Genomic DNA, 25,911 nt, shown 5'->3' with positions numbered 1-25,911 from the left:
ACCTCTCTCCACAAGTGACAGAAGGCCCAGAAAGAGTCTAGGACCTTGACTCAGGCCAAAGCCAAAAGGAATGGCGCCCACTTGTTGCTGTAGTTTCAGGTTCTCGAGTCTTCTGAAGATCGCCAGAGGACATGCTCAACATAGGCCATCTTAAGCCTCGCATCCCCGAAGCAGACACCCTGTCCCGATTGTGCCTTATCGCCATCCGTCCATTCTCCCAAGAGCATCAAAACTGGGTTTTGAATGAGATTGTTTCACAAAATGACTTCAGATTTTGCTTCATTTTTTTTTTCCACTCAAAGTCAAATCATAGGCAGCTTGAAGTAAGTTAGCCCTGAGAAATGCCCAGCCCATCATGGGCTGCCCTCACAGATCTGCTAAGAAGGAGGAGGGAGAAAGAATATGAACAAATATGTTGCATGTTCAAAAATATTTTTTTTAAATCGGCTAAGAACATGGTTGTTAGAATTCATGTTTAATTTCTTCTTCCTCCTCCTCCTCCTTCCTCTTCCACCCCTTCTTCTTTTTCTTACTTCTCCCACAGCTTCTTCTACAACAGCAACAACAAACTCCACCTCTCCACCCCCGCCCCCCATCCCCCACCCCCATCCCCCACCTCCATCCCCTACCCTGCCCCCCACCCCAGAGCCCAGCTTGGCCACAAATTCATGCTTTTTCTGCTACAGTCCCCTGGTGCTAGGAGGACATTATGTGCCGCCATGCCCAGTTCTGTGGTTTCTTTTTTAAAAAGGGACAAAACGTTTTTCTTTCACTGTGTTGTGGTTGTCATATTAACAAATCCGCTGCTGTTGTTGTTGTTTATTGTTGTTTTGAGCCTTTAGCCTGCTGAGCCATCTCTCCAGCCCACAATTCCAGTTTTCTGTCAAGATGACCTCAAGGAGTGAGGCTTCTTGTGCCCAGAGCTGCTCAGAGGCTAAACTCCTTTCCAGGGCTTTACTGAAAGACCTCAGCTGCTTCTACAATTAGATGGCCTCCCTTGACGGAACCGGATACACGGATTGATGTGGGTTCCTAGGAAGTACGCTGAGCTGAGCTAAGCTCTTTAGGGAAGTGGGCCCTCCAAGAGAGAGCTAGGCCTGAATTGCTGGCTTAGTCAAAACAAAAGTGACCAGTTTCATCTATGTTCTTGACACAAAAGAACACTCCATTGTGATGTGAAGTGACTTAGCATTTAGCTTGAAAGTAATATCAAGTGCCCACAACCCAGCACATTTCTGACAATCCTTCAACAATCTGAAACGCACAAATTCTATTCCTGTTTTAAAATTAGGTTAAAAAATTGTCAAAATCCTCCCATCCAGTTGATGCTTGTCTCACTGTATCCCCTCCTGCCATCGCCGTCAGTCTCCATGATAGGTTCCGTATCGTTTCCAGTTACCATTTTTAGTGATGTGGCTGCTTCAGCCAGGTGATTCTGGCTTTAGAGTCAAGAACACAAGGAAGGGATTGTGGAATCTCCCTCCGTGGCTAAGGAAAGGCACTGAGGCCAGGCATGTGTCAGGATGCCCCGCTTGGAAGCCAGGAGAGGCCATTGGGTGAAGCCGTGATGGGGATGCCTGGATTGTGGTGGAGACCCCAAGATGTTGAAGACGTCAGAATTGTGAGATACCTGCCAAAGGGACCTGCAGACCTGGTGTGGAACCAGCCCAAGAGAGAGAGAGAGAGTGTGTGTGGCAGTCAGCGAAGAGGAAAGAGCTGGAGATCTGAAGAGTGCTTTGACATCAGACATGGAGAGGTAGTTCGCAGTTTGCCCTGGTTGGTTTTCAGTCTTGCTTTGGGCCAATATTTTCTCACTATGCGCCCCATCCCACCCCTCCTTTTAGATTGGTAACGTTATCATGTCCCAATTGTGTGTTGGAAGTATGTAGTCTGCTTTTTTTTTTTAAACAAGGGGTGACAATTTTTTTTCCTTTGTGTCTCAGAAAAGACTTTGAACTTTGGAACAACGTTAAGAACGTTGTAGACATTTGGAAATTTTAAAAAAGTGCCAAGTTCCTGAAATTCAATAACATATGTTAATTAATTTTAATGGAAAAAATGGTATAGACTATGGCGACTTTTGAAGTTAGACTGACTGCATTTTTGCATTATGATATAGCTACAAGCTTATGGGGGCCAAAGAGTGCAATGTGGTGGTTTGAATAAGAATGACCCCCCCCCACAGGCTTATGTATTTGAATGCTTGGTCATCAAGGAGTGGCACTACTTGAGAGGGATTAGAAGGGGTGGCCTTGTTGGAGTAGGTATGGCCTTTCTGGGGGAAGTGTGTGACTGGGGTTGTGCTGTGGAGTTTCTGAAGCTCAAGACAGGCTCCTTCTTCCTGCTGCCTGTGGACCTGGATGGAGAACCCTCAACTGCTTCGCCAGGAACATGTCTGCCTGCATGCCACCCCGCTCCCCACCATGACAGTGGACTAGCCCTCTGGGACTGCAAGCCAGCTCCAATTAAATGCACTCTTTTATAAGTGTTACTGTGGTCATGTTGTATCTTCACAGCAATAGAACACTAACTAAGACAGTTGCTTGAAGCTCAAGTAACAGTTTCGTGAAAATGATTATTATTATTATTTTTTTTTTTTGAGACAGGTTTTCTCTGTATAGCCTTGGCTGTCCTGGGCTCACTTTGTAGACCAAGCTAGCCTTGAACTGACAGCGATCTGCCTGCTTCTGCCTCCTGAGTGCTGGGATTTTAGACATGCACCACCATGCTCAGCTAAAGATTTTTTTGTTTTGTTTTGTTTTGTTTTTTTTAAATACAGGGTCTCTACACTTTCTACATAGCCCTGGCTACTCTAGCATTCATTATGTAGACCAGGCTGGCCTCAAACTCACAGAGACCCGTCTACCTCTGTTCCCCAGGTGCTGAGATTAAAGGCGTGCACCACAATGCTCAGCTGTGAACAGAATCTCAAATAGCTTTTAGGGACTTTCTCTTTCTCCATTCCACAGTTTTCCCTGTTTATTTCACTTAAGGAATAAAGGTTGGTTTTATAATACCGTATAGGAGAGAGAGAGAGAGAGAGAGAGAGAGAGAGAGAGAGAGAGAGAGAGAGGTGCTTGTCTCTTGCTGGTCTTGAGTTATCTGATACCTACTTTCTGTTCCAGAAAGCAGCACACACACTACACTCCCCTGACTTCCTTGTCCACTCCAGTCCCTCAGATCCCGTGGGATTCAGTTGAGGTGCATCCTGTTTCCTAGCCGGGGGTTTCTGCCTCCTGACAGTGTGTCAAGTACCATAGCAGCTCATCTAACTCTTTCCCCATTAATCTCCCTTTTCCACAGGGAAGGGAAAACCTGTGACCAGCATAAGTTGTCACCACTGTGGTTGGACTTCTAATCATTTGTCTTTGACTCACCCAAAGGGAGGTAGACCTGCTGGGCTGACCTAGCCAGGTAATTCTTTTTTCTTCTCACATACATTTATTAATGCCACATTGTAAATGGTACTTGCACAAGTGTACAGCGATGTTCCACGCTCCCGTCTAGCATGGCTTACATAGCTTTAGCCAACATGACTCATATTCAGTGGACTCAGGGAGCGGTTAATGGTGGACATGGGCAGGTGCAGGATTGGAGCCTTTTAAAGCTTTACTCTTATCAGCACTCCTGATTTTTATAAAGGATGAGGTTCATTAGCTCCTTTCCTATGCCAAATTCCTAGTGAACCCAGGTATAGTAGGGTTTCACAGAGACCTGGACATTCTTGATAAGCCTTTGAAGAATCTCAGTAGGACCAAGGCCACAGGCCACAACAGATTAGGAACCAGGAGAATTCTTAAAAGGCATCAGGACACAAGCTTTTACTAGCCTGGATGCTCTCCTGTCCTTACGTATTTCATTTCTCCACCATCCTCTACCAGCCACTCCCATTTTAGTGCAGCTGTGGCCCAAACTATGACCACTCCTGCCTGCCTGGCATTCGGGCAGGCCTAGTATCAAGGTCATGACCCTGACGGACTCTGTTGATACCTCCTTGCAATTCTCCGCCAAACCACTTTTGAAGAAGAACTATATATGATGTTGCCGGTTTTGTTTTATTTGGGATACAGGATTTTGTGATTTTTTTTTTTTTGTTGCCACTCTGGTCATTCTTTCCCCCAAATCCCTCTTTTTCTTCATCAATCCTGACTCAGGTCTAGTTTGGTGATAATGGCTTGCTAGACATGTGCCGAGCTTTGGATCTGATTCCCAGCACTGAGAGGTGTTGGGGGAGGAGGGGAGGAAGAGGAGGAGGAGGAGAAGGAGGGAGCAAAAGAAGAAAAAAAGAAAAACAATGCCATCTAAGTCCTAATTATATTTATATTATTAAGTGCCTTTCTCTTTTCCTGCCCACCCCCCACCTTTACCTACATTTTTTTTTCAATCTCCTCTAAATCATTTACTCCTATTTTGCATATCTCTCAGCTGGGCCGGTTCATTTCCACCATTAGCAAGATTAATTTAGCCCAGCTATCAGTTATATCTAGAATGTAGCAGTAGCTTTGGAATTCACGTTTTTGATTCCTACCATATTGCACAGTCCTATCTTCCTACTGTAAGCTTTCTTTCTAAAATTTAAGTTCTTATTAACAGATACCTGAAGGTTTTCCAAGAACTGCCAGTGTTCTCAAGGCAGAAGTGCGAACTAATTCTGACGTAGCACAAGGCACTCATTGTATATGCTAACTTCTGCCCATATACCCAGCTAGTTCAGCTCTGTCCTCCTCCACCCACCTGTCACCAAGGGACCTTGAGGGCATTGCTTGTGTGCAATGTCAGCACCCACAGCGCCAAGGCAATGCTTGGCCATGATCCAGACACTTCTATCATGTTACACAAATGAATGAGTGCTATCAGCTTGATTCAGCATTTTATATTCAAAATCATCAACCTTACATAATCAGAATAGATATGGTAGGGTAGCCAGTTTTTCTAAGTGTACAGTATGTGCTTCCTTTACGGTATACACCTCAGACATTTATAGTAAGTAAAGCTTTTGGTTGTAAGTTTCTGTTAGGAGCTGTTATCTTGGGAAGCTTTCTGGAACTCAACGTTGTGATTAAAAATTAAACATCAAATTTCCTGTTTCTATGGCTCTGGCAAGTTTGCCAGGAATCCTTATCACAGATAGATGTGGCTATTGCCCAAACTCTGAAGATAAACAGCTCAGCCGCTGATTTATTCTCTGCTGTCACTGACTTCTTATATTTCCATGTGTCCATGGCCTTCTTTTACTATTACTCCTTCTCCCCAAATAATTCCTAATGCTTCTTTTTTTTTTTTAACTCACCTGCCCCTAAACAGAGTTCTTCAAAAAAGTCACATATATTGAAATTGATATTCATTTTTTTTATTATAACTTTAAATAATTACAAAAGATCTCTGTATGGTATTCCAAACAAAAGTCTACCTTTCTTTCTTCCTTTCTTTCTTTTTGGTCTTCTTGAGACTAGGCCTCATTACGTAGTTCTCATTGGCCTGGGGCTTTCTCTGTACCCCCTGTACTGCCAGGCTGATCTTGAACTCATAGCTATTCACTTGCACCTGCCTCCCAAGTGCTGAGATTGAAGACTTGTACTATTACATCCTGGCATATTCTTTTAAAGGCCAAACAAAATTATAAGTCAAATGACTTGGGACTGCTTATTATCTCTCTATAAAGGCATGAAATCTTTTGTCAATAATTGGAAAATTTTATATTCTTCTATCAGTCTAAGTTCCTGTCTCTATTACATTTCCTCCATAGACTTTTCTCATATATACCTTTAAGTTTCCATCATTTGTGTACAATGAAAACATGCACATATTAAAATTATTTCTCTTCTTTGCTACAGACACTATTGAATAAGCATTCTAAAGATGGACATATATACTTTTATAGCACATGCATTTTAAACTTGTAATTGATTTAAAAGCCAAATGCAAAGTAGCATCTTTGATGAATATTAAATAATAGAGTGCTATTTAAGAGTGTATTTCTCAATGAAGCTTATGATATTTAAAAATTAGTAAACAGGGCTGGGTGTGGTGGCTCATGCCTTTAATCCCAGCACTTGGGAAACATAGTCAGGCAGATCTCTGAGTTCAAGGCCAGCCTGGTCTACAAAGCAAGTCCAGGACAGCTAAGGCTATACACAGAAACCCTTCTCAAAAACAAAAATAGTAAACAGATGGCCATTACGTATAGCTACAGTAAAGCAACATTCCAAAAAAGTGTATACATAAAAAGGAAACTCTGTTTACATAAATTAACAGAAAGTTGTGTTATTGCAATTCTATGCACTTACTTGAACAACTTCCCCCTCCCCATTGTTTTCTTTTTCTTTTTTGAGACAGGGATTCTCTGTGTGTTCCTGGCTGTCCTGGAACTCACTATGTAGACCAAGCTGGACTTGAACTCACAGAGATGCAGGACCAGCCTCTGCCTTCTAAAGTCATATATGAAGAATTATTGTTTATCATGTTAGTTTTCAGGCAGCTTAGGGTTCTGACTGTTTGATTCTTCCCTTCAGCCTTGTTGGGAAGCCGAGTTGGAATCTATCCACTGGCCAAAGCATTTCTTGCCCAGGTAAGGAGCCATTCACCTCTCATTTCCTGGGTCATGTACCAAAGGCTTTCTTTACCCAAACCCATCCATCCCGTTGCTATTAATACAATCCGTTCCTTTCCTTACAAACTTCTTCAGCATAGCAGGCTCAGAAAGGCTTGAGAAAGATAAAATGTTGTTTACCTCTTATACTTTTTCAATAAAATATATCTCGATAAACATTTCAGCAATGTCGTGTATTTTTGACACACTTGTCAAAACTTGAGTCACAAATTTCATTTGCTTCATTGAAAGACACCAGTGGGTAGACAAGTTCCTCCTCTTGTGGAACTGCAGGGAGAGCTCCTTATTTGGACTGGGGCAGATGGAGTCATCCAAGAGTGAAAGAAGAGACTTCCAATGAGAAACCGTGAACATGACGACTCTGTTTTGATGTCATCAGAAGACAAGCTCTCGGTGTCTCTTTTTCGTGGTCTATCTCGGAATTAGTGCATAGAGGAGACTAGGTGTCACAGAGGCACGTGTGTCAACATGTTTATTTGCACTGGACAAAAAAGCTGGGGTTTCCCTGGTGGACTCTGCCAGCATGTTTATTTGCACTGGACAAAGAAGCTGGGGTTTTCCTGGTGAACTCTTGCCAGTCGCAGTAGCAGGACTCCCAGAAGACCTTTCCCGCAGCAGTCACTGACGGGGCGTGGCTTGTGCTAAAGTTACACAAGCGCTTTTCTTTTCAGGTCCCCACTTCCTGAAACCAAAGCTGTTGAAGAGAAACGCTGTGTTTCCAGGAAGGTCGTACCGGAAGTGAGGACCTTCAGAATCAGAGTGCAAGTCCTAAGTCTTTCTCCCCTCCTCTGGGATAAAAGTGAGTATCAGCCTTCACAGGAGAGCTTGCAGTAGGTGCGGTGCTGATGCTGGCTGGCTGGGGGCGGCAGAGTTTCCTCAAAGGTGATTGTGGAAGACTCAGCCGCTTCCACCTCCTCATTTTGACTGCATTTAAATTACTGGAGCGCGAAGAAACGTCTGTGCGCCTGTAAATTTCTAAGAAGGGACAGGAGGAGGAGAAAGCAGAGGAAAGGCTACTAGGCTTCAGTTATTGAGAAGAGGGGAAATATAAACCCTTTTAAAAATATACGGATTAATAGCAATGTGCTTTGTCACAAAACTTGTCAGACCTGCTAGTGAACAGCTAGCCTGTTTCTCACTAAATCAGTGTTTGGGGAGGGCATTAAAGGATTGTGGGTATTACTCATTTGAAACTGGGTTTGGAGCACATAGGAAGTCATCATAGGAGCAATACCACTTGTATGAACGAGTCAGTGATTTTGTGAGGACACAGCTGGGTGAAAGGCACTTTGCACACTTGGGAAGAAGTGATGGGAATTCTGGATATGGACAGGATTTTTTTTTAAAGCATGTATAAAAATTAAATCCCACCGTGTGTCTAGGTAGAATAGTCTTTTCATTAAGGATCTTTAACATTTGAAAGTAGAACTCTAGTCTCGAAAGTCACAAATTCAGACCTCTGAAGTTCTTAGTATTCACAGTGGGTACCAGCGCAAAGGCAGGAGCAAGTGAGAGAATTTTAAGCCACAGCATAATGACATCTTCATTGGAATACTCGCTTCTTGGCATTTGAAAACAAACAAAACTTTGTGCTTATAATACTCCCTTTAAAAAGATAATATTGACTTTTGCCTGGCTGAGACCCCATAGCTATGAAATATTTATAAATTCCTGATGTGTATTTGTTGCTGCTGCCCAGGTTGGCACAGGTCCTCACGCTGCTTTCTTTCTCTGTGTTGCTGAGTGACTGAGAGCATTAGCGACTATGGCACCTGCACTCCAGAGTCACACTTCCTCTGAAGTCCAGCACCTGTGCTATGGACTTCAGATGACACTGATCAAGCTCTTCCCTTTAAAGTGTTAGACTACATTCTTGTTTAACACACATCAGTCCTGGAGCTACGGTCAAGCCTGATGACCCACCTGAGCTCAGACCCTGGGACCCGGCATGGTGGACAGAGGGATACCATTCTCACACCTTGTCCTCTGACCTCCATGTGAGAGGCAGTGGCAGCTGAAAGGCTGCTACACATTGAGTGTCCCTGCCTTGAAATATTTGGACTTGAGGTATTTTGGAGTTTGGATTTTTAAAAAAGTGCATATATAGAACACATTATGGCAAAAGTGGCCAAACAAAATCCACTTCCATGTATACACATAGCATGAAGGTACTATAATATATCTTTATAAACCATGAGGGCAGGAATGGAGTTTTGCACTTGTGGCATGTCAGGGCTAAAAAAAAAAAAAAAAAAAAAAAAAAAGGAAAATTTTGGATTTCAGATTCTTAAGTTTGGACCCCTCAACCTGTAGCTGAGTTTTCTTGTGGCTTGCTGTTTCCAAAGTTATCTTTTCATAGTTTTCACTGAAGTCTACTTAGCAGTAGTTTGCAGACAAGGAAAAAAAAAGAGGAATATAAACTTGACCTGCTATGTGTGCCAACAACGTTCTAGTTACAGTCTTTGTCCTTCCATGCCACCGTAATCTAGATGCACTCATTCATGAGCATTGATATTGTGTCTATATTTAGTCGCCATATCTTGCATCCCAGCGTGGGCCTTTGGCTCGCCCAGGAAGCCATGCTCAGGATAGCCCCTAACCCCAGTACATCTGTTTACTGCAGTGCTGCCTATTGGTACATAAGCACACAACATCTGTCAGATGGCAAGAAAATCCTGTCCGTTCACCATTGCCTTTCTCTTATATAAAAAACATTTTAGAACTTTAGCACAGTTTCTTTCCTTTCCTCGTGTTGTTCTGGTAACCTGGCCTATATTTAAAGTTTAGACACTGCAGGTTGTCATTTTCGAAGATAACCATATGACCGCCCATTTTCTCCCATGAGTCACGTCCTCCAGTAATTATCAAGAAAGGGAACACTCTGAGTACTGATGGGTCAGGTTTGATGGCTGTTTCTCTGAGCTGGAAGTGGCTTTAATATCTCCTCTGTGCCGAGGTTTTCTATCCCCTCTCCTTCCCTGGTGGGCAAGAGAGACAGGCATGGGGGATGTAGTGCTATAGGGCATGGTTTGCTGGGGCCTCTCAGCAGCCACCAGAAAAACCCTCGGTAGACTCACTTCTGTGCTACGTGGGAGACTGCCCCTGTCTGCTGATGAGAACTGGGCACCTCATACTTCCAGGTTTCTGAGGTCACCTCTCTCAATGTATTTCCCCTCAGTAAAATGAACACTCACTGTGTTGTGCCCAAGCAGATGTTCTCAATACTAACTTCATAAAAGACACAGGTGCTGATGTGAGCATCATTTCGCACTGCCCTTTCCCACTGTGTCTGTCAACAATATTTCCTTCTCGTCTTGAGCTTTTCAACTCCAGTATGCTTCTTCACACTCTCCCCGCCACTTACTTCCAAATTCAGGTTCTGGAGTTGGCAATCACTAACATACACCGTGACTCTCATTTTTACTCCTTCATACCCACTCTTTAAGTACAAAACCCCTCCTGTTCTTTGTTTATTATTTGTTTGTTATTGTATCAAATAAACCTCTAGGTTCTAGCCAACTTTACAGAAGTATTTAACAAAATAAATGTTAACAATACAACAATTATAATCAATATTATCACCCAACTAGTGTTTCATAGGGGTGGGTGGCGGTGGGGGCTGTAGGACACATCTGTACATGCACCTGTGGAGGTCAAAGGTAGAATTCAGGTTTCTTACTCTGTCACTCTCCACTAGCCAATGGAATGATCCAATGTCCCCAAGTAGGACAAAGCAACTCAGATTTTATTGCATTACACATAACAACATGTCATTTAAAACTGTGTGCTGCTTCTTTCTGGAAATTTCCACTGGATATTTTGAAACCACAGATGACTGTTTACTTTGGATAGGGAAGAAAAATCAAGCTGTGAATGAGAAGGTTGCTGTGATCATTGTAAGTAGACTGTGTCATTCATTGAGAAATGTGTGTTGGATAGGTCCTATAGGTCAGGCTTTCTACAAATTGCACACATTTTCTCTTGTTAGATACTTAAAATATATATATATTTATTTATTCACTTTACTTCCTGAGTGCAGCTCCCTCCCTCCTCTCCTCCTGGTAGTCTTACCCCCCCCATCCTGTCTCCCATTTCTCTTTCCCTTTTTCCTCAAAAAAGGGGAGTCCCTGTCCCACACCAACCCACCCTTGCACATCAGGACTAAGCACTTCGTCTTCCACTGAGGCCAGACAAGGCAGCTCAGCTAGGAAAAAAGTGATCCAAAGGCAGGCAACAGTGTTTGTGTCAGTGACAGCCCACACTCTAATTTCTAGGGGACCCACATGAAGATTAAGCTGCCCATCAGCTACATATGTGTAGGATGCCTTAGTTCCGTCCATGTCTGGTGCCTCAGTCTCTGTGAGCCTCCATGAGCCTAGGTTAGTTGACTCTGTTGGTCTTCTTGTGGAGTTCTTGTCCTCTCTGGTTCCTTCTATCCTTCCCCTGACTCTTCTACCAGACTTCCCGAGCTCCCACCTAATGTTTGGCTGTAGGTCTCTGTTTCAACCCACTGTTGGGTAGAGCCTCTCAGAGGATAGTTATGTTAGGCTCCTGTCTGCAAGGATAGCAGAGTATCATTAATAGTGTCAGGGGTTGACTCTCTCCTATTGGGTGGGTCTCGGGTTGGATCAGTCATTCGTTGGCCATTGCCTCAATCTCTGCTCCATCTTTATCCCTGCACAATGTGTAGGCAGGATAAATTTTGGGTCAAAGCTTTTGTGAGTGGATTGCTGTTCCCCTCCCTCCACCAGAAGTCCTGCCTGGGTAGGAAGTGGCCACTTCAGTCTCCATGTCTCAGCTAGAGTCACCCCCATCCTCCCAGGAGCCTACCCTGTCGCAGATCTCCAGTTTCTTGTTCAATACTTACTTCGGTTTTATGAGTTAGGCACTCTTATTGGTAGGGCTTGCTCAACCTGAAACGACTGCTATGTCTATCTCCTTACTGGCTGTTAGCACCACTCCGCTCCTTTTCCTCATGTTGTATACTCCATCTCTAAGCACAGCCATTTGGCACAACTTTGTCAGTTGTCTACGCCTGCTTTGACATAGCTGGCATCCCCTCCAGACTAGACATTTCCCAAGATCTGAGGCTTCTTTCCCCTTCTAACACCGGTCCTGGCCTTATGCATTCACTTTCCTTCCACCACTGGCAGCCATGTGGGGGGTCTGTGTAAGGACAGGAAGGGTCTGTTCCTGGAAAGGTTCTGACAAAGGTTGACTAGTGATGATGGTGGTTGGCTATTGCAGTTACTTGCTTGTGTTTAGAGATGAGAGGCAGGCAGAGTGGGGGGTGGGGTGGTTAGGGGGTGGCTGGGACAACAGGTTTTAAAGAAAATCTGAAAGAAAGATACAAGTGTATACATGCCAAAGACATCCCTGAGTCCCTACCAAGGACACAAATGACAAGAAGCAGCAATCAAATTGCAATGCATCTTTTCTACACACACCTGAGCATTTTACATCAGACTGCTTGGTACCCTCAATCACGGAGTATTACATCAAACTTACACTTTATAAAACCTCACTTATACTTATTATGGCTATACAGAGAGATGAGGATATAAAAGATTTGCGATGCATATTTCTTCGTGGAACCATAGTTAATGCTTACTTTCTTTCTTTATGCCAAACTTTCAGTGATAATATTTTTTGCTCTCATAAGAATATGGTTTTAATTTTTATTTATTTTATTGTAACATGTATAAATGTTTGCCTACACATATGCATGTGTATCCCGCCTGTGCCTAATACTGGAGGATGTCAGAAGAGAACACTGGATGTCCCTGCAGCTGCTGTGTGGGTGTTGAGAACTGAACATGAGTCCTCTGCAAGAGTAGCAAGTGCAGCTAACCACCAAGCCATATCTCCATCCCAAGAGTATACAGTGTTTTAAAAGTCTATAGCCTTAAAAAATATACAAAGATAATTGTGACTCTTGGAGACCTTTATGACTTAGCCCCTCTCAGAAATCTGGAAGCATTCATCATGTTCCCTCACCAGGGAGCTCCAGTAGATGAGAACAAAGTCAGAGTAAAAGACAAGATTGGGGGGAGGGAGTGTAACTATTACACAACACCACAGAAGTTCCACAGTGTCTTCACACAGCTATTCCCCAATAACAGTCTTTAAGAAAACACCTCTTTGCATGGGAACTGAACATTCATGAAGTAAAGGTTGCACAAGGGGCAGAACATCAAGGAGCTCCAGCTGAGGTCTTTGCACAGGGTGTGTCCTTTCACGTGCTTTGCATCTTCGCCTTAGAGCAGGAACAGCCACCACCATGAGCAGGAAACATGGGTCGTTGACTGAGGCCTCCCACAAGGAGTTTAGTGTGAACACGGTAAGAATGCTTGGGGCCGGAGAGACGGCGCAGTGGTTAAGAGCACTGGCTGCTCTTCTGGAGAACCTTAGTTGGGTTCCCAGCGGCTCACAACCATCCATTCCAGGGGATCTTGCACCTTCTGATACACATACAAACAAGCAGGCAAAATACTCATATATAGATTAAATAAATACAGAAAGAAAATGCACCTATGAGGTTCAAGAGAGAAGTTTGGACTCGACATCGGAATTAGAAGTTGTCAGCAAACTTAAAATCCGTAGTTATAGGTGCGGTGGCACGTGCCTTTAATCCCAGTGTTCTCTCTTGATTATTGTTGAGGGATTAAAAAACAGTAAGGTTCACATAGCATACAGCGTCTCATTGTAACTACTTCAAAGTGCAAGTCTGATACTATTTAACAACCCACCACCTCACAGAACCCTTTCTTTCTGCAGCCTTAGTCTCACTTACGTTAATCTCTCGTTTTTTTCCTCCCCTGAAGCCTGGCTACCACCATCCTGCTTCTCAATGAGTCTGACTGTCCAAAGTACTTGGTACAAGGTGTCTACGTTCATGCATGCTGTAGCATGTGTCCTTCCCTTTCATGCTTACTGTATGTATGCTCATACAAAGTTTGTCTATCTGTTGGTGATCAGTGGATGCGCAAGTTGCTTCCACCTTTTCACTATTGCAAATACTATTGTTGTGAACACAGTTACACAGAGCTCTCTTTGAAACACTGCTTTCGGTTCTTTGGGGGTGCATATTCACAAACGGGATTGTTGGATCAGATGATAATTCTGCTTTCAGTTTTCTTAAGGAGTACAAGGGTCCTAACCTCCACTTCCTCCTCAGCGCTTGTGGCTTTGTCTTCGTGGTGGATATCCTAATGAATGTGAGACGATGTCTCATTATGATTTGGGTTCGGATTCCTGTAACAGTCAATGACAAGGAGGGTCTCTTTGTGTTCTTGTTCATGTATGTATCTTCCATGTCTATTTAAAGACTTGCCCGGGATTTTAAAATTAGGTTGTTTCTGTGTGTTGTTGGATAGTAGGTGTTCTTCATATACTGTGGATATTTACTCCTTAGTAGAGATATGATTTATAAACATCTCTCCTGTTTTGCACGTTTCTAGTCTGCTGATAGTATATTTCGGTACACAGATGGTTTGCAGTTTTAGTTTATCCCTTTCTTCTATTTGCTTGTGCCTTGATGTCATTTCCAAGTCCAGGGTCATGAAGCTCCACTCCTATATTTTTTTCTAAGAGTTTTATTTACTTTATTAGTTTATGTATATGGATGTTTTGCCCACACTCATGGCTGTACCCTAAGTGCATGCAGGTGCCAGAATATGTCCTCAAGTCCTCTGGGACTGGAATTATAGACTATTGTAAACAGCCATGTGGGTGCTGGGGATCCAACCAGGACATCTGGATGAGCAGCCGCTGTTCTTAACCCCTCGGCCATATGGCCAGCCTATGAAGCAAGTTGTAAAAGTAGGCAGTATGCGTCTTCTAGTATTCTTCTTCTTTAAAAGACTGTTTTAGCTGTTCATTCAGGAATAATGTACTTTCTATATGAGTGTTTTGCTGGATTTTTTAATTTCATGAAATTATTGGTGCTCTTCAATAATTTTTTAATGTTTTAAATTTAAGTGAACATACAAAGTAATGGGTTTTGCCATGTCATTTTCACACACGTTTCATTATATCTTGTTCTGTTCATTCTTCACCGTTTTCATTTTCTTTTTAAAATTTAGCTGCTTTTACCCTATATGAAGAAATTTGCATTTAATATATATTTATATATAATATTTATATAATACATAACACATATATAAATACACAATATTATGCAATACATATATTATATAATTATATATTTAATACATAATGTATAAATATATAATATTATATTGTATTTAACTATATATTTATGCCATTAAAACAACAATACAAGAATATATTTTTCAATGAGTAAGTACAGCATAGTGCACAAATGGAAGAACAATAAAATGCTTGTAAATATTTTTCTCAACTCACATGATCTTTGCATACTTTCGATACTGAGAGAAATCAGATTGATGACATGTCAGTTTTAGAATACAGTATTTATACTAAGTAGGAAAGAATGAAAGGTTTTATTAATGTATAGACCTATGTTAAGTTTGAGTATCTACAATTCTGAAATTTGTTTACTTGCTCAACAAATATTTACTGAAGTTTTTAAATGCACAGACCATGTATTACACAGAGTCTTTGCTTTGGAAAGACATAAATACTAAGTAGTACTAAAGTTCAATGCAAGTGTAAGTGTGCCATGAAATTTCTCTCTTGTTTTTAGTTTCTGCATAAGTCTAGGGAGAAGTAGTGGCCCCATCTTAACACTGATGAAACATGGCTTGGGAGTACTTGCCTAGCAAGCACGATGCTCAGCGTCAGCCCTCGGTACCACCAAACAAATGACTATATTTAACAATATACAATAAATAGAGATTGGTCAAGTTAAAGGTGACTTTAGAAAACCTGACCATCTCACTGAAGGTGACATAGAGATTAGTGGCAAGGTTAGGAGACAAGTTCAAGGTTGTGTGCTGTCAGCCCTCACAGCTTTTCACTACTCAGGCTGTCTCTGTGCATGTAGGAAGCAACTATCTCTCAAGCGAACACAAATATAACGTCTAGCAATAGATTTCCCCCACTAAAGGCAATGACAAGAATGAGAGAAAAGATGATGGTTTCATTAGGTTAAGAGGGAGAGAAGAGACTCCATCCATTTGCTACTCAGGGCCCTGAACTTCCTCAGTGCTGGTCACAGTATTAGACAAGGAGAGACAGAAGAGAACAGGAAGGATGCTGCTGCACCACTAGGAGGCGCTGTCTGCTGGGAGGCAGGTGGATGATTAACTTCTCGGAGACTGTACTGTCAAATCCTGTCACAGAGTTGTCAGGGAAACATAGAAAGCAAATGGACAAGGAGAGGGGGGTGCAAATATGAGCAAGGGATATTTAGTGGGGTAAATATGAGCGAAGTACAATGACATATGTAAGAAATATTATGCTAGGGACTGGTGAGATGGCTCAGAGGTTAAGAGCACTGTCTGCTCTTCCCAAGGTCCTGAGTTCAATTCCCAGAAACCACATGGTGGCTGATGACCATGCACAAAAGGGATCTGGTGCCCTCTTCTGGCCTGCAGCTGTACGTGCAGGCAGAGTAAACATAAATGAATAAATAAAACTTTTTAAAAGTTTAAGAAATATCATGCTAAGGCTCATTTATTTATATTACCACTCTTACTATTGCTGCTGCTGCTGCTGCTGCTACAAAACAGACATCAGGGCTGGAGAGATGGCTCAGCCATTAAAAGCTAGGCTCACAACCAAATATATAAGAAAACAGGGCACTAAGGTCAAATTCAATATGGCGGACGCTGCACAAATGGCATGCCATGCTAAACCCTGCAAGCCAGGAGTTGAAGAGTTTGGCATTCATTTTCTAGGCAACACAAACTTCTTTTAAGTAACAAGGTAATGGTTTCCTCAAGACACTACCTGACAGCGTGTGAAGGATGTGCTGTAGGAGCTGGGAGAGATGGGTAGGAAGACCAGGCTGGAATCTACTGGTCCAAACTGGATCTAGACAGAACCTGGCACAGGAGACACCAACAGGGTTTGAGAAGCAAAACCACATTTCTAAGGAAGAGTTTTCCAGATTCATCAACTGTCAGGAGAGCAGAAACCACAACCTTGGAGCGGGTACATGTTCAGGAACACCCCAGGGATTTAGCACATGGAAGATCCCTGGAGAATTTGATGAATATATAAAGCTTTTTGTCATCTTGATGTTCTCTTTACATCCTTAGCCACTTAAAAATACTCATTAAGTAGCCTCCCCCTCCCCACATAGTTTAGCAGTGCCTTTGTGATGCTCCCTACAGATTTGGTACCAAACATGGTCTCCGCAGATAGCGTAGTTGTGGTTTTTGTCAGCGCCACACTGACTCTGCTCTATAGGTTTCTGAGGCAATTGATTGGTAAGTTGTTTTCCAAGATGAAGTTTGGATAGACTGGTGCATTGCTACTAAAATGAAGCTCGAAAAGATTATTGATCAGGCTAACAATATATATGGATCTGTTAATGCCTCATAAATTGTTCTCTGGGTCATCACTTGTCTTGTAAATAGCATGAGTCATTTTTGCTCTTTATTTTATATATATATATATAATTTATTCATATTACATCTCAATTGTTATCCCATCTCTTGTATCCTCCCATTCCTCCCTCCTTCCCGCTTTCCCCCTTACTCCCCTCCCCTATGACTATGACTGAGGGCGACCTCTTCCCCCTGTATATGCTCATAGGGTATCAAGTCTCTTCTTGATCATTTTTCCTCTTTAGAGTGCTCCATTTGCTTTCATTAGTAAGTAAAATAAAAATGGGGAGTTTAAGCGGAGAGATGCTGTTGTGTTCAACCAGAAGAGGGCAGCAGTGATACTTCAGGAAGAAGAATGGATTTAGCCAGTTCGGAAATTGGCTTTAAAATACCAAGGGTAACGGGGAGGGCACCAATAGGGGGAGCCAACGCCCTAGTGAGTGTCCAAAACGGACTCGTTTTTAAATTCCAGAAACACGTTCCCTAAGATTTCAGAAAATCTTATGAAATACCGTAGTGTGATGAAATACCATTTATGGGGATTTCTGTTAATACTGATGAGGATTGATGCTGAGATATTCTGAAAAACTTGCAATTTTTATCTTTATTTTTGTTTTTGTAGAAAAAGGTTAGCGAATGACTTAAAATTAAACCTTTCATATCTTGTTGGGAGTATAGAAAAAGACTATAGTAGTTGGAAAATAACAAAAAGCCTCTTTTTTTTTCCTTGAAGCATTGCAGATGTCCTTGAAATAAAAGGACATGTTTACAACGTACCAACAGTGAGAAACGCATAGGAGGAGTAGGTGCCTAATAGCAGTTTCCACTGGAGCCCACACAGCTTTTGTAAACACTGAACAGCAATGGCAGGTTTTCTCAGAAGTATTAGAAACTAAGAAATACTAGTATTAGGTCCATAGAAGGAAACAGGACAGATTATTCTTAACTGTCTTAGAGTATTATATTGTTGTAGGGAAGAAAAGTATTTAATAGAACTGAATAATTTGCTAGTTACAATTGAGAGAAACTTTTGTGTTTAAAAAAAAAAAAAAAGGAAACCAGTTTACAGAAGGGCTCCAAATCAAAGTTGCTGTGGTAGTGAAGGGAAACTGAAACTAGGACCCAAGAGAGCCTGTTTTAAGTTAGTTTTGTGGGGGTGGGGTTGAGGGCACTGGGTTTTACTCCTGACGCAAGTCCTGGGTGCTAAGATTACAGTCAGTACAGTGCAATTCCCAGCTGTTGATTTTAAGGCCCATTTATATTGTTCCCCCCTTTTAACTATAAAGAAAATGGATAAGGCAAAATTTACACATTCCTGAAAATTGGGAAGTATTGAGTAATTGTTAAAACATCTTCACTAGTTTACGGAGATGTTAAGCACCCCAAGCCCCCTGACTGTGTGCATGATTCTACTCTAACTCAGTCGTAAGTGAACATAACCATAACCGGAAAACCTTTTCTCACTCCACTCACCCCAAATCTCCCTTAAGATCTCTTGTTCCCTGTCTTTGCAGGTGTCTCCACCCTCCCCAGTTCCCCAGTCTGCTAAGTCTGGCTACGCTTTGTTGGCCACGCAGGTTGCTTGTGTTTTTACAAGCTTCTTAGACTTTTGCTCTGCCCCTTTACCTCCCATGGCATCACTCCCTGGACTAGTGTTGACTGAGCAATTGGAGTCAAGTCTGAGACAGTCTCCAGTTGGCTCTGGCTGGTTATGCATGAGCCTCAGAGGGCTGCTTGGTCACACACCTTGGCTCTTTCACCAGAGCATCTATTACAATGCCAATCCCTCTATTCTAAAACTTACTCACTCCTGATACCTAGTGCCCAGATTTCCCTCTAGAGGTTTAGGGTACCTGGTCCTCTAGGAAGAACTCTGGGGTCACCTGTAAGTCATCAGTCATTACTGTATCCTATCCTGCCTTCTGTCTTGGGGAAACAAACATTCTGCTTTATATCCAAGCCTACTCTCAGCTTCTTAAGCCAAAACATCTTCGACCTCTTTCATGATTCTCCTCATTGTTCACATTCCATCTTCTATTTTGACTTTATATTTGCTTTTAAAATCTTTTTCTTAGCTATTGGCAAGACATTGGCCCACAGGATAATTCTTTTTTTTTTTTTTTAGATGTATTTATATGTATACAATGTTCTGCCTGTATGTGTGCCCACCTGCCAGAAGAGGGCACCAGATCTCACTATAGGTGGTTGTGAGCCACCACGTGGTTGCTGGGAATTGAACTCAGAACCTCTGGAAGAGCAGACAGTGCTCTTAACCTCTGAGCCATCTCTCCAGCCCCCACAGAATAATTCTTATGAAAGATTCATTTCTCTTGAGACTGTTAGCTCCCATCTTTCTTCTTTCTCTTCCTCTTCTTTTTTTTCTTCTTCCCTTAACAGAAGTGCTTCTAAAAATAGTTCAAGTATGTATACTTATCCCCTTTGCGTCTTTGACATCTACCCAGCAGCCTCTTCCAGTCTGTCCTTTCAGGAAAATGGCTGCTCGTTGGATCAATGGGCTGCTTGTCTCTCCCTGAACTTGTAAAGAGCTTATTGCTACACAGAGCATCCTGTCTCCTGCAGTTTGAAGTTTCAAGATCTTGTTTTTTAGTCTTTTTTCCTATTCTATGGTCTCTAGGTAGAGCCATCCTTCTCAAAATCTGGCTCTCTTTCATAGTTTATCTTTCCCCGCCTTATACCGTGGGTCAAATCTAGGTCCTTATACATGCTATTCAAAAGCTCAGCATCTGGGCTACAGGCCCCATCAGCAATCAGTTCATCTTTGTCTGCACTGAAGCCTGGGGTGTCTTCCCCATATGCATGATCCCAAAATATCTGTACTTTGAATCTATCATGAGTTTACCTCACATTTCCCACCTTCTGTGAAACACTCAATCAATTTTCAAGCTGCTGTGGGAACTTGCAATACACCAAGCCTGAAACCAATGATCTGTAGAACCCTGCACCTTTGCCCTTACTGCGGCACCATTCAGATTCCCTCAGCCTGGTGTGCACCTCTCACGACACCACGCTGCTCCTTGGGTCCAGCTTACCATCCATCACTCACGGACATCTTCCTGCTCTTCTGTGGATAGCCGCGACTGGTCTTCTGAGGAAAGCATTATATAATGAAGCATCCCCTTCCTCAAACACTCAACCGCCTGTGGCCACAGAAGATTTCTCTGTGAACCTTGAGACAGCAAAGTTCTGGTGTTCTTTCCATCCTTGTCGCCACTCCAGACCCTGCCCAGAAAACTTTTATTAATCTACATTGGTGGAAGAAAGTTGCCACGGACTTTAATTTCTTTCTTTCTTTCGTTTTTAATTATTATTATTATTATTTTGGACTTTAATTTCTAAGAATTGATGTTCTCGCTTGTCAGTGGTGGCGCACACCTTTAATCCCAGCACTGAGGAGGCAGAGGCAGGTAGGTCTCTGTGAGTTCAAGGCCAGGCTGATCTACAGAGAATTACACAGAGAAATTCTGCCTCAAAAAACCATATATCTATATATCTATCTCTATATATCCAAATATAAGCTATATATTAGGCAGGCTACAAAGTGGAAGATGGAAAAAGTTTTTTTTTTAAGGGCATTGAGCTTTGTGTAAGTCTTTTATTTATTTATTTATTTATTTATTTTATTTATTTATTTATTTATTTATTTATTTTATGTAGCTGAGTGCTCTGTTTGCATGTACACCTATACACCAGAAGAGGGCATCAGATCACATCATAGATGGTTGTAAGTCACCATGTGGTTGCTAGGAATTGAGCTCAGGACCTCTGGAAGAGCAGACAGTGCTCTTCACCACTGAGCTATCTCTTCAGCCCCCAATGTAGAAAGTTTATAAAACTGCCTTATGTCAGTAAAGTTGACACATTTTTGTTTTTATCTCTGTCCTAGTTTGGTTTCTACTGCTGTGACAAACATAAGGATCAAAAGCCACTTGGGAAGAAAAGGGTTTATTTGACGTCAGTGCCACAGCCCATCATAAAGGGAAGACAGGGCAGGAACTCAAGGTAGAACCTAGAGGCAGGAACTGAAGTGGAGACCGTGGAGGAACATTGGTTCTTGGCTTGCTTCCTGCAGCTCGTTCAGTTTCTTTTCTTATAGTACCCAGCACCACCTGCCCAGAGATGACCCTACCACAGTGAGCTGGGCCCTCCAGCTCAATAAATAAGCCTCCTTGCAGCATCCCACTGATCTTCTCTGCTACTGCGGCTGCTCTATGCCTCTGGTCACTGCTTCTGGTTGAATAGAGATGGAAATCTAACTCTAGAAGTGGCTGAATGTATGAATTTGCTAAGACTTTATGTCTGAGATAGGGATGCTATGACTGAGTCAATGTTTGTTGAGGGCCTGCATCAGGGACGGGGTCATGTAAGTAAATGTGGTCAGAAACATGGCTAGAGAGGGCTACCCCAGACCCCGCCTGTTGGCTTCACTATGTGCCCTTACCAACTACCATGGTGCCTGGCACATAGTTGTCACTGTGACGCAGGGAAAGATGGACACAGCCAACTTCCCTAACAGCTTCTAATTCCTGGGTTTAATCCCCCACAAAATGGTCCTTATTTCTAAGAGATATGCTTGTGTCTGTCCAGTAAACCCCACCAATGCCAAAGCTAGTCAGGTACATTCAGTTCCCACAACCAAGTTAAACATGTGAATGTCTTAGCCTGGGAGCCCCATTTAGCATCATCCTTTCAACCTCCTGGTTTCTTGGAAACCAGAATGAGCTGTCTAGAAATCACCAAGTTACGGAAGTGGCTGTGCCACTGCCTTTACCTTTGTGAATCTTACCCTTTTGAGACAGAGTATAACTTAAAATACAATATATATATATTGTATATGTATAAGTATACATATATACATTATGTATGTATATATACAACATGTATATACATTCACAGTATGCACATATATATCCTATAAATGTATATAAATGCATAATAAAGGGCTTATGGCCCAAAGTAAAACCTAATAGGCATCTTTAAAAGTAATCCCTGAAGAAAATGTAACCCCAATGCCAATGTGAGGGTTCTTTTGCAGACGAGGCCTCTGTGCACATAGATCTGGGCAATGTTGGCCACTCATGGCTTCATTGTTGCCTACAGGAAGGATTAGGCCTGTCAGGAGAGATTTTCCAACCTGAGCTCTGGGAAGAGGAGGTAGGCAGGCCTCCGTCAGGCTTCTGGAACCCTGATGAGCTCTAATGCATTGGGTGGCAAAGAATTGTTCCTTTCTGCTCACTAAGCAGCAGGGCAACCCTGCAGCTCAAGAGGACACATGTAAGCGTGAAAAAGAGGAAGGCTTTGTAGTTAAAGGGCCTCAGGTGGTTACCTTAGGTCTGAAAAATAGATAAACAACAAAATTACTTGAATGTTGTTTAGAACATTTTCAGAACATTTAGAAACATTTTTAGAAATGTATTTAGAACGTTTCTCCTGTGTAAGTTCTAACCCCAATTCCACAGTGTTGAACTAGCTCCGTGTCCTTGGTCAAGCCACCAAATTGAGAAAAGTACTACTGCGTAGACATACCTTCCGTGCCAAATCAGATAAGGCCTGTAACTTCTTAGTCCACTGCCATAAGCTGAGTTGTCCGCACTGGGGACAGTTGGGGGTGGGGTGGGTATTATGTAAGTTGTCAGCACTTAACACATACCTTAATGAAAAGATTTTTTCTATTAGCCAAAAGAAAAGGTAAATTGCTTTAAGTTGAGAAATGGAGCACTGAAGATTACGTTTAAGGCTTCCTCACTATTGGCATTCTAACAATAACTCCCTACACAGTAGGGAATTAAAAGTGGCACAATAAATGTCAGACTTGTCTGTCATGAGTATCTAAGCAAACAAACAAACAAAATTTTGTGAGTAAGAAGCCACATGCAAACTCTCAATCACCTGAAGACCTTAAAAGCGATCTGTAAACCGTGTGATCTGTAGATGGCGAACTTGTATAACAGAAACACTGGGCAGCGGCTTGTGGAGAAAACTGGGGTTAGCGCTTTGCAAAAAGGACAAGAAGGAAGGAAGGAGAAAAAGAAAAAACCAAAAGAAAAAAGAAAGAAAGAAAAAAGACAAAAGAGCAAATAAAAGTGGTACATTAATAAAGGTTAACTGTGGGACTGTGATTCCTTAGGGTATGAGGGACCTCCTCTGAAGGGACTGCCTATCTGTCTGGGGACATGATTTTACTTGTTGACACACAGTGTGAGGGATTGGTAGGAAGGTTTTGGGCTGAATCCACACTGGCTGTCGGGTCTGAGGCTACAGAACCTTAGGTCAAACAGAGACCATAAGCAGCTTTGCCAGCAGCCCCGGAGTGGTACAAAAGTACTACCTCTCCAATATGTGGGCACACCAGTACTCAATGACCCAACTCCAGGCTGTGTCCATGGTGTCTGTACCTTTTTTTATCAAGGTAATAATTATGCATGCTGGTGCTTGCTTGTGGCCACTGTTGAGTATTTGTTCTTCCTACTCCCCAAGGTAACCCTTTAGAGACCAATTATCATCCTTTAGTGGCATCATTTTGCTGGCTGACAGAGATTTACTGAGTGACACACTGGGCACTCAGAACTCCAAAGGGATCTCTTTAATACCCTCATATAATCTATTTGTTCTACTTGAGAAACATTTTTATTCCGTTAAAAAAATTCTAAGGTAAAAATTTTTTACCATCACAGGCCACAAAGACAATATTTGTGCATTTGTGGGGGCGGGGGGGGGGGGGATCAGTGTGACTTTCCAAACTATGCATGTTCATGCAGTGGCCCGAGACGTTATGTTGGTCCTTTCAGCTGTGAAAGCCCAGTAACTCCCCCAACATGATAGATGGGTGACCTTTTACTGCATTACGAATCAGGGTCACTGTTTCCAAAGAGCCTCTTGGCTTGTGGGTCAGGTGAAGGGACATCTCTAGGCTTCTATGGTTCGTCTGCCCTGCCATTTATCACAGGGCTGTAATGATCACCCCCACACACTGGGCTCCCCACCAATGTGTGCTCCTGGAGTCCACATAACAGTGCTTTAGTCATTTGTTCACTCTTTGCTTGTGTCTGGCATGTGAACTAGAAAGGGCTGTGTGGATGGAAGACAAATTCTTGTGCCTGGATACAATAAGAGAGTGAGTAAGCTGAAGATTGATTTAGAAGAGGAAATGCCAGCAACTGTATACGGAGCGATGCACCCAATATTAGATAATATTACACTAAGAAATAGAAAAGGAAATAAGACAAGTAGAGTGTGTTTAATCTAATTTGTGTATTTTTATACCCCATACTCTCAGTGAGGTAGATCTGAATGCTGAGTGACTATTTCCCAGGACAAGCTTATGTCTCCAAAGACCTTCATGTTTGCTTGCTTATAGCACTGTCCTTTTTTTTTTTTTTAAACCTATGAGTTTCATATCTTCAAAGCAGAATCCTTAGCTCGTGGCACAAGGCAAGTTTGGTTTGAAGATGCTTTTAAACCATTAGGTTGCAGTTCACCTACGATATGGTAAATCTAGAAAATACCAGAAAACCAGGAACTGATTTATGTCAGAATGGGTTTGGGGGACGCTGGAGAAAAGGCTCAGCAGTTAGGAGCATGTACTGACCTTACAAAGGAACCACCCACTTTCTCAGCACGCACTTTCAGAAGTTTCCACAGGCATCGACACCCCTGTGCACACACCCTGACACACAAGAACATACACAAGTGAAAATGAATAGATAATTTTAAAAACTATTTTCAAAGGATCATATTTGAATTTTTAAAAGGCCATCAGTGAAAATCAGAGCAGGGAGGCGGGTGGTCAAGTGGAATTTTAAGAATCAGACTCTGATGGACAATCCAGATAGACGCAATATCCATGTCACTCCCAAGGAGCGCCCCTAGAGTGGACAGTGGGCATCTGGCATGAGTATGACAACAGCATTCAAGGACAGAAGGGCACACACACTACAGGCCTGCTGGGTCTGCCCATGGCAAGCACTCAATAAAGACTAATTCAATAAACAAGCTGTTGTGTGGCAGAGATGCTAAGGGATGCGATGGACTGTCTTGCTAAAGGCAAGGCTTATTTACTTGCTCGTGCAGTTACTTAGGTACTGATACGGAAGAATTGGAGTGGAACACATTATTAAAATGTACATGAGCAACTGGAGGAGAAAGAAGGTGATCTGAAAACCTGGATGATAAGGGGCTGGGGAGATGGCTCTGTGTTTAAAGTGCTTGCTGCACAACGTGAAGACCTGAGTTCAGATCCTTGCAAATAGACTTCACGTAAACGCCACGTGCGCACAGCTAGCTGCCCACTCACAGATCCAGCTCTCCAAAGACGGAGACAAGACAGACAGCAAGCGGACTAGTTGGACTAGCTGAATCGGTGAGCTCTGGGTTCAACTGAGAGACCCTGGCTCGACGAAGAAGGTGGAGAGCAGCCAGCAGTCGCACATCCGTTTGCCCACATATATTCATGAGCATCCACGCACACACACACACACAAGAGGAAAAGAAAGTGTACAGTAAGCTACTTAGAAAGAAGTCAATACCCAGGGAGGAGAGGTGAACTGGATCCGCACAACAAGAATGACTGAAAACGCTGAGCTCTCTGACAACCAAGTCACAAGGGAAGCATGCTGGGGCACACAGCCCTCGTCAGCCTGCCAAGGAAGCGTGCCAGTTTGTCCGTGATGCACGATGCACACACTCACTCTTAGAAATTATCTCTAGCAAGACTTTACTTCCAGGATACTTAAGGAAGACGAACACAGAGGCGTTTGGTACCAGCTGCGTGTGTACTGCTACGGATTAAACTAGAGTTAAAGAGCG

The 25,911-nt window shown here is 42.6% G+C and overlaps 1 protein-coding gene across 4 annotated transcripts in view; it reads left to right on the top strand.

The window, feature by feature from the left end:
• The first annotated feature begins 6,971 nt into the window (after positions 1-6,971).
• The window catches only part of ALPK1 (alpha kinase 1), a 103,241-nt gene continuing 84,301 nt past the window's right edge, over positions 6,972-25,911 (top strand). For all 4 annotated transcript variants that reach the window (XM_084757271.1, XM_084757273.1, XM_084757274.1 and 1 more), the window contains exon 1: positions 6,972-7,409. The gene's annotated coding sequence lies outside the window, so the exon portion shown is untranslated. The remainder of the gene's footprint in view (positions 7,410-25,911) is intronic.

Source organism: Acomys minous (genome assembly GCF_964271855.1).
Source record: "Acomys minous genome assembly, chromosome: 14".
NCBI lineage: Eukaryota > Metazoa > Chordata > Mammalia > Rodentia > Muridae > Acomys > Acomys minous.
Note: the sequence above shows the minus strand (reverse complement) of the source record. Positions and strands in the feature narration are given on the sequence as shown.